This window comes from Lissotriton helveticus, chromosome 10 (genome assembly GCF_964261635.1).
Source record: "Lissotriton helveticus chromosome 10, aLisHel1.1, whole genome shotgun sequence".
NCBI classification, from domain to species: domain Eukaryota; kingdom Metazoa; phylum Chordata; class Amphibia; order Caudata; family Salamandridae; genus Lissotriton; species Lissotriton helveticus.
Genome location: NC_136071.1, coordinates 550,529,755 through 550,538,840, shown reverse-complemented (window position 1 = coordinate 550,538,840; position 9,086 = coordinate 550,529,755). Strand labels below are relative to the sequence as shown.

The following is a 9,086-nucleotide window of genomic DNA, read 5'->3' as shown; positions in this document are numbered from 1 at the left end:
GTCATGGCTTTTCCTTCACACAAGTCAACCTTTATCTGAGGCTTTCAAGTTGGGTCTTTGGTTCAAAATTGCAATTTAAACTCACCCATCACATGAGGACCTGGCAACAACTAATGAATACTCTTGGTAGATTGTTAAGGCACTGAAATACCAATCAAACACTTTGATATTCCAATTTCTTAGCTTGAAGCACTAGCCCAGTTCACTTCATCTATTGACTCCTACTTTGAATGCCTTAACACCTCTGTCAGCATTCTGGTATCAACAGCCCATAACACCTCTGACCGGAAGTCACCAACCCTCACTATGCCTATATAAGTTACTCGCTTTACCGCCTACTGTTGGCGACTTACTTCAGGAAGTTAAATTAATCAGAAAAGTTCAGACCTTCCCGTACAATAGTTGATCTGTGCCACCTCAACTGTTAGGTCAGGCAACAGTGGGAACAATGGCATCCGCTTCAACCACACTGGACCTTTATAAGGTGATAGAAGTCAGCGTGGAAGACCATCTGATCCCACAGTTTCTTGAAATATTAGACAAAGACAATATACCAATACCCAATGTGGACATAGACACAATAGCACCACTTAACACTGCATTTACTCTGCCAGTAATTGAGGACAACAACCGTGTTAGCACCCTCAGTACATCTTCTTTCCAACTACCAAAAGAAAGTGCCTCAGGAAATAAAATAAGAATCAGGAAAAAATCCTGAGAGTGGCTCACCAGACCTCCAAGATTAAAAACGTCTTTCACTACATAGTGAAAGAGGCCCAGGTGGAAACTACTTCACCTGCAAACCCGTTGAGTGGGGATAACAAAACAGCCACTCAACTTTCAGGCAACTCAACAACGCTTCAGGAAGCGGCTGTATCACTCCCCCCCTGTGAAGCCAGGGAGTGACACACCACACACATTCCTGCCCAGACACACTTCACCATCAAGTTAGGCAGCCGCATAGTCACTCTTCTCTATCGATCCCCCAACCTCTAAATATGAATGACCCCTCTATTAGAACTATCCGCCACATCATCAAATGTCACTCGAGATGTAGGGCCTCCAATGGACCAAGGCTCGCCTCTCCAGGGCCTCTAGTCCATCATGACACTGTTCCAGCTCAAAGCCATTTACGTCAAGAAACCAGAGTGCTAATAACAATTTTGCACCCGAAGTATACTTCCCACAGCTTTAAGGATATAATGAATCGGGGAAATATTTTTAAACATCTGGCCTCTCATCCAAATATTTGCCACTTAAACTCTAGCAACATTGGGAGAGTACAGTTTATCCCATAAATCATATTTCCCCATAAGGAAGCAACTGCTGTGACCTGGACTACACACTCAGCAGTCAGCACAATATTCAAAAACTACAATCTCCTGGAAGAATGGAGGATCATGATAACATTAGTTACCACCAAACCCCACCACCCTTCCGCTCTCATCCAACAATATCTTGAGTCCACCCCTTGTAAGCCCCCTTTGACCAAGACAAACCCAAAAGCTCCTGCAGGCAACTTACACCATCAAGAACCTCATTTTGCTAAAAAAAAATGCAATAGGCCCCCTTTACCTAACTGCTGCTAACCACAGGCAGGCATTAACCATTTCTGATCACAACCAAACTGGAAGGCTCCATAAGTTCGCCACAACACCATCGGAAATTCAGCAAGAGGATTGGGACTGTTAGGCTGCTGGCTGGTCCCTCATCATCATCAAACTAACTCTCACCTAAAGAGCACTCCCCATCACCCCTATGTTTGGATGAAGAACCCAAGTATATAGGTCTACTTTCCTGGAATGCAGACAGCCTTGAAAATATCCTAACAGTCCCCGATGCCAAGTCTTTTTTAACAGCACAAGACATTATATGCATCCAGGAATCATGGCGTGAAGTGGAAACCCCACTAGAATGTTACATTAGGTTCTTCATTCCCACCTGCAGACAATCGGCCAAGGGCCACACAATGGGAGACCTATCTGTCTTCTTATCATCATTCTTGGACTTCATAGCCTCAGTCTGTGCCACCGACATCACAACCTCTTTTGTGTGGACCTCAGCAAATGCGTACATTTATCCTGCAGCCCCTGGGAAGAAGAAAAAAGTCAAGGAACTACAGCTCCTAATCGGAGATATTAGGTCTACTGCCCCACAGACAACCTCATTGTGACCAGAGACTTCAATTTAAATCTGCTTCAAAACCCAGTTTTGAAATTTCTCCATCGAAATAGCATTAGGATAGGAACTGACAGTCTCCCTAGAAGAAATGTCACTGTGGGCTCTGAACAGACACCACCACGATGATCAATCATCCCGGCACACACACTTCTACCCCAAAAAATCTGCAATCCAAGACTACACGTTTTGCTCAATTCCATTGATCAATGTGATCAAGTCTTTCTCCATTACTCTACACTATGAAAATGACCATATGCCCAGAGCATGGACCTAGCCCACTGGACTAAGGCACACAACATCTTGAGGTCTGCTGGCTTAAGTGGTATACACCATAATTGGAAGATAATTAAATGGTTCTCAGAAGTCACAGTGAATTACTCTACATGGAAATCTACATTTTCTAAACAGAATCCTCCACTATGGCAAACAATATATGACTGGCAACCCTTTGTGCAGCAACTTCTCTCTACCCTTATCAGTACCTGATCATTCAGCCCATGACTTAGTCTTCCAGGAAAGTACTACAGTTAGAGCTCTTTATTGCTTGTCAAACCAAAACTCAAAAAAGTTCTGGATTATCTTTAACTGCTTAAACAAAGAAACTGAATCTGTTAAATTAAATCGAAAAAATGTCACAGCGGAAAGTTGCACCATCTACATTAGCTCTCTCTACAAAACTAAATTGCATAGCTTCAACCCGTCAATTGGTCATCGCAAACCTAATAAGGGGCAGGGAAGACCTGAGGCTGCTGAAGCACAAAGCTACCAATATTCGCTATTTTCTGCAGCCAAAAGTACAGCCACTCTGATTACGAAAAAGCAGAGCTCACAGTGCCCCAGGACCAAATGGCATTCCTTCCTGGGTCTACAAACAAAACTTTTAGGGTCTTATTACAATGTTTGTCGGAGTTGCTTCCGACCGACACCATCTCGGTGTGAGAATGTGCCAACCATAGGTCGGTGGTTCGTAATGCCGTATTAAAGTGTGATTGTGCATGGTGCGGTCGCAAACTCCTATTACTCTATGGGAGTTGGTGCGGCGGGCAGAAACCACTCGTGCCACAAATTCCCATAGAAAAATGGGAGTTTGTGTAAATCCCTGCATGGTGCCTGTCACATGGTGCATGGATTTTTGCCCTCCCTAGTCCCATATCCATACAACTCGGAGGGATGGGGGCCCTGATAGGGGCCCCCAATGTTGCTTTCCAACAGCTTTTCCATGTCAGTAACCCCGATATGGAAAGGCTGTCGGAAACCAACATCATAATCTCTGCAGCAGAAACACCATCAGTAAGGGATTATAATATGTATTCAACTGGCTGACGGGCTCCTTGAGCCCGGCGGAACACAGACAGGCCTGTTTACACTCTGCCCGACGTCATTGAAATTCAGAGGTCAGACTGTAAACTTACAATGTCGGTCAGTAAGCCTCCGACGAGCGGTCGGAGCCTTACCGACCGACCTGATAATGAGGGTCTGAGTCTTGGTCCCATTTGATGGAAAAACTGTGCATCCACCGATTCCATTCCTCCATCCTGGCAAGTATCAATATTGCACCCCATCTACAAAAAGAGTTCTGTGGCGAGCACCAAGAGCTACTGCTCCTTCCGAATAGGCAACTTTTCCTCTTTAGACCTTCTCCCTCCATGGACAATTCGCCCTCCTAGTATCAAGTGCCACCTTTGCGGACTGCCCCAGGACGACATTCAGACAAAATATTTTTTTTTAAATATCCCCATACCAAAATATCGAGTCTACAATATCATGATATAGAAATATCGTCAGCAAGATTATCGATGTCAAGAATATCGATTTTAAGGTGAGTAATATTGATTTTTAAAATATCAGTCATTGATATTGTTTGCAGAAATATAGTTGTTCTTGTTATGTATTTTGCTATACATTTTAAATGTATTTGATGTCTTTTTTGGCATAAATATTATGCTTATTTAATGTATGTGTAATATTTTTAGTTCTACATTTTGTGTTTTTTAGTTCCATAGCGGGTAGTGGGCTTATAGGGGTACAGGGTAGGAAGTAATTTAACTATATTAAATTAATGATTATTTTGTATTTAATGTTATTTATTTAAATGATATTTAATCATGTAAATTGTGCTTTTTTGTAAATATTATGTGCAGGTTGTGGGGCTTATGAGGTTAAAGGTTGGGAAGTAATTTATTTGTAATTGATTAGCAATTAGGGCCCAATTCTGATGTTGTTCGGAAGGCCTCCTAATCGGATTTGGCTTTCCCAGCTCCCAAGTTCACCCGGCACGACATCCCCTGGGGTGGGGGGAAACTGAATGGCAGTGCATCCCCGGGCTGGTACCACCCCTCCCTTGAAAGGCCCTGGTGCCGGCTGGGCCCTCCCACGTCCGAGTCCCGGTCCGGCCCGACCGGGTTCCGGACTACCGGGGAGTGGCCTTTCTCGGGCGGCAGGGCGGCCTAGAAGAGAAGGGGCCAAGGGCCTGTGAGGGGACCTTTGGCTCCTCTCGGTGGGAGGCATGTGGGATGGGGAGCCACCTGGCTCTTCCCTACCGGCGCCTCCGCCCCGGGCGAGGATGGTGATGGGTTAATTGCCAGCCTGCCGGCATGGCTCGGGGCCGCTCGGCGATGGACGGCTGACGTGCAGGTGGAGCGACCCTCCCTCTTTGCCAGGTACCCAGTTTGACCGGGCCGAGGGGTTTGAAGACTCGTGCGGTCCCTCCCGGTGTCCGCGGGAGGGACCGTCGGCTGCGGGGCTGCCTGCTACCATCACACTGGGAGCCCCCTTCCTCGCCTGTGGGTGGGGGGACTCCCAGGCTGAGCGCCTGGCAATGTTTTTTCTCCCAACGGTGCCATCTGACTCGCAGAGGGGAAGTCTTGAACGGGGCACCCGGGCCGTCTTGCCGCGTGGGCAGCGGACGGACGGCGTCGCCTTCCTCCCGCCTCTCCTTCGCCCGCAGGTGGGCGAACGTTTTCAAAAAGTTGCCTGTGACTCTTGGCAGTGGATCTCTTGGCTCGCGCGTCGATGAAGAATGCTGCTAGCTGCGAGAATTAGTGTGAATTGCAGGACACATTGATCATCGACACTTTGAACGCACCTTGCGGCACCCGGTTCCTCCCCGGGCAATGCCTGTCTGAGGGTCGCTCGATCGTGAATCGCCCCGGGGCTTCCCCGGGACCCGGCTGGGGCCGTTGCAGGGTTAGCTCCGCTTCTCCTTTGTCCCCCCACAAGGTCAGACCCCCTGATTGCCCGTGGCAGGGTCCCTCGCCGGGTCCTGCCGTGGAGGTACGCCGCTGGCGTGTCTGGCCCCTGAGAAAGGGGCCTGGCAACCGGTTCACCCCGGGACCGTCCCGGGGTGCCTGGCTGCGTGCCACGCATGGCTGTCTGTGGTGTCCCACCGGCTGCCCACAGGCACACACCTTGGGCGCCCACCTCTGTGGCCGGCTTCCCAGGGAGATGCGATCCGAGGCAGGGGAGCCTGGCCTTCCCCGGCAACCCCCTTTGATGCTCCGGTGTCATTCTTCCGACTACAACCTCAAATCAGACATGGCGACCCACTGAATTTAAGCATATTACTAAGCGGAGAAAAAGAAACTAAACAGGATTCCCCCAGTAACGGCGAGTGAAGAGGGAAGAGCCCAGCCCCGAATCCCCGCCCGGCGCCGGTTGCGGGAAATGTGGCGTACAGAAGACCGACTCCCCGGTGTCGCTCAGGGGGTCCAGGTCCTTCTGATCGAGACTCACCCCGTGGACGGTGTTAGGCCAGTAGCGGCCCCCGGTGCGCCGGGATCGGGTCTTCTCGGAGTCGGGTTGCTTATGAATGCAGCCCAAAGCAGGTGGTAAACTCCATCTAAGGCTAAATACGGGCGCGAGACCAATAGCCAACAAGTACCGTAAGGGAAAGTTGAAAAGAACTTTGAAGAGAGAGTTCAAGAGGGAGTGAAACTGTCGAGAGGTAAACGGTGGGGTCTGTGCAGTCCGCCCGGAGGATTCAACACGGCGGGAATGTCGGTGGCCCGGGAGTTCCGGATCCCCTCCGCGGGACTGGGGCCCGGGCCCTACCTGGCCCCTGCAGGGTTCATTTCCTCCGCGGCGGTGCACCGCGACCGGCTCCGGATCAGCTGGGAATGCTTCGGAGTAGGAGGTGGCCCTCCGCTCCTGTGGAAGGTGTTACAGCCCCCCTGGCATCAGCTTTGCCATGTTCATGGGGCCAAGGGAGATTCGATCGCCTCCGCGCCCTCCCCCGGGCACCCGTCCCCGGCCACCCATTGGGATGGGCCAGGGCGGTTGAAGGGGGGACGGGGTATCCTACTCCCGGAATGACTGTCGACTGGGGCAGACTGTTCTCAGTGCCCCCCAACCGCATCGCGTCACCAAGCGGGGAGACCCACGCCGGGCACCAGATGTCTGGGGCGATGTTATTTACCCACCTGACCCCTCTTGAAACACGGACAAAGGAGTCTAACACGTGCGCAAGTCGGAGGGTTGAGCGATAACCTGTGGCGTAATGAAGGTGAGGGCCGCCACGCTTCCAGCGGCAGGCGCACCACCGGCCCGTCTCGCCCGCTCCGCGTCCAGACCCCAGAAAAGGTGTTGGTTGATATAGACAGCAGGACGGTGGCCATGGAAGTCGGAATCCACTAGGGAATGTGTAACAACTCACCTGCTGAATCAACTAGCCCTGAAAATGGATGGCGCTAGAGCTTCGGGCCCGTACCGGCTGTCGGCGGCGCTGTGAGCCGCAGGGGCTAAGCCGCGATGAGTAGGAAGGCCGCTGCAGTGCAGGTCTTGGTGGTAGTAGCAAATATTCAAACAAGAACTTTAAAGGCCGAAGTGGAGAAGGGTTCCATGTGAAAAGCAGTTGAACATGGGTCAGTCGGTCCTAAGAGATGGGCGAGCGCCATTCGGAAGGGACGGGCGATGGCCTCCGTTGCCCTCGGCCGATCGAAAGGAAGTTGGGTTCAGATCCCCGAACCCGGAGTGGCAGAGACGGGCGCCCTTACGGCGTCCAGTGCAGTAACGCAAACCTTCCCGAAGAAGCCGGCGGGAGCCCCGGGCAGAGTTCTTTTTTCTTTGTGAAGGGCAGGGCGCCCTGGAATGGGTTCGCCCCGAGAGAGAGGCCCAAGCCTTGGAAAGCATCGCGGTTCCGGCAGCGTCCAGTGAGCTCTCATTGGTCCTTAAAAATCTGGGGGAGGTGGTGTAAATCTCACGCCGGGTCGTGCCCATATCCGCAGCAGATCTCCAAGGTGAACAGCCTCTGGCATGTTGGAACAATGTAGGTAAGGGAAGTCGGCAAGTCAGATCCGTAACTTCGGGATAAGGATTGGCTCTAAGGGCTGGGTCGGTCGGGCTGGGACGCAAAGCGGGGCTGGGTGCGCACTGCAGCTGGACGAGACACCTCCCTCCAGGGCGGCAGCGACTCTGGATGCGAACCGGGCCCTTCCTGTGGATCGCCCCAGCTGCGGTGGTCGCCTCCCCCATGCCCCCTCCCCGGGGGCGCGGGGGTGGCATTCTGCCTCGGCCAGCGCCTAGCAGCTGACTTAGAACTGGTGCGGGTCAGGGGAATCCGACTGTTTAATTAAAAGAAAGTATCCCGAAGGCCCGAGGCAGATGTTGACACAATGTGATTTCTGCACAGTGCTCTGAATGTCAAAGTGAAGAAATTCAATGAAGCGCGGGTAAACGGCGGGAGTAACTATGACTCTCTTAACCTATTCTCGGTTGTAGTGGCCTTTACCTCCCAGTGGTCCCGCCGGTAACTGCCTCTGTAGTGCTAGACTCTGCGTAGAAAAGCATATAGAGACAGGCCAAACAAGGTTCTATCATGGCAGCGAGCGTGATTGTGAGAAATGGCGAAGCAAACAAACCCAATTCCAGATGGGATAGTTCCTGCAGAATAAAAACCCTGTTAATATGGCGTAAGGAGGTGCTGTCTTTCCCAGAATCATTAACCTCATCACCAAATTTGACAAACCAGCACCCGCTTCCAACAATGCAACAGTCAACAACGATTCAGATCATGATATAGGCCCTAGTTCACCCTCCATAGCACACAACAATAGACCTCAGCAAATCCATCGAGTTTGTGGCCTCCTCAGCCAAGAATGACATTGGTACAGCAAATTTTGAAAATCTACCCAATGTGTCGGAGGTCAGCGAAAATGTAATAACAAAGAAAAATGACTACACAAAAAAAGTCACTTATTGGAAGTACCCAAATGAAAAATATAAATGTGACTTATGTGGAGACATAATGGGAACTTTTAAAGAACTGAGAAAACATGTCTCCAACAAACACAAAGGCTTCTATCTTAAAACGTACTGTTCAAAATGTGATAAAGAAGCAGAATACCACAATAATGCATGCCATTATGCCAAATGTAAAGGAAGACATCAAAAAGGAGAGCTGCCATTTCTGTGCAGCTTCTGTGACCTCAGATTTGGAACAAAAATTGGTGTTTCTCAACATGCTCGGCATGCGCATCCAAGAGCGCAAACTGAGGCTAGACTAGCAGCTCTAGCAAGCAGCAAACCGTCAAAATTATGGTCAAAGGAAGAAATACTGCTACTAGCAGAATTGGAAAAAGTATATGAAAATAAGAGGAATATTATTGAGCTGATGGTTCCACATTTTGACAATAAAAACAAATTGCAGAAAAAAGAAGGGATAGAAGAGATAAAAGCAAAAAATCCGCAAAAGATGTACTGCAATCATCAAATGTTTCGGAAAACGACTCTTGCGATGAACCAGAGGTTACAATGGAAGTAACAACAGAAAAGCGCAAAGACTTTATCAACTGCAAACGTGCGCAAAAAATCAAGAACTTTGATGAACTGGAAGACATAATCACAGAAATGAAGAAGTACACCCAAAACATAGAGCAACACGATGCTGCTATGGATCTGATGGATGAGGT

General features: G+C 49.9%; 1 non-coding gene and 1 pseudogene across 1 annotated transcript; both read left to right on the top strand.

The window, feature by feature from the left end:
• The first annotated feature begins 5,158 nt into the window (after nt 1-5,158).
• Nucleotides 5,159-5,312, top strand: LOC144786285 (5.8S ribosomal RNA). The gene has a single exon (XR_013602109.1). It is a non-coding gene; the product is annotated as a 5.8S ribosomal RNA (ribosomal RNA).
• Nucleotides 5,313-5,699: 387 nt separating this feature from the next.
• LOC144786465 (28S ribosomal RNA) overlaps nt 5,700-9,086 on the top strand; it is a 7,666-nt pseudogene continuing 4,279 nt past the window's right edge.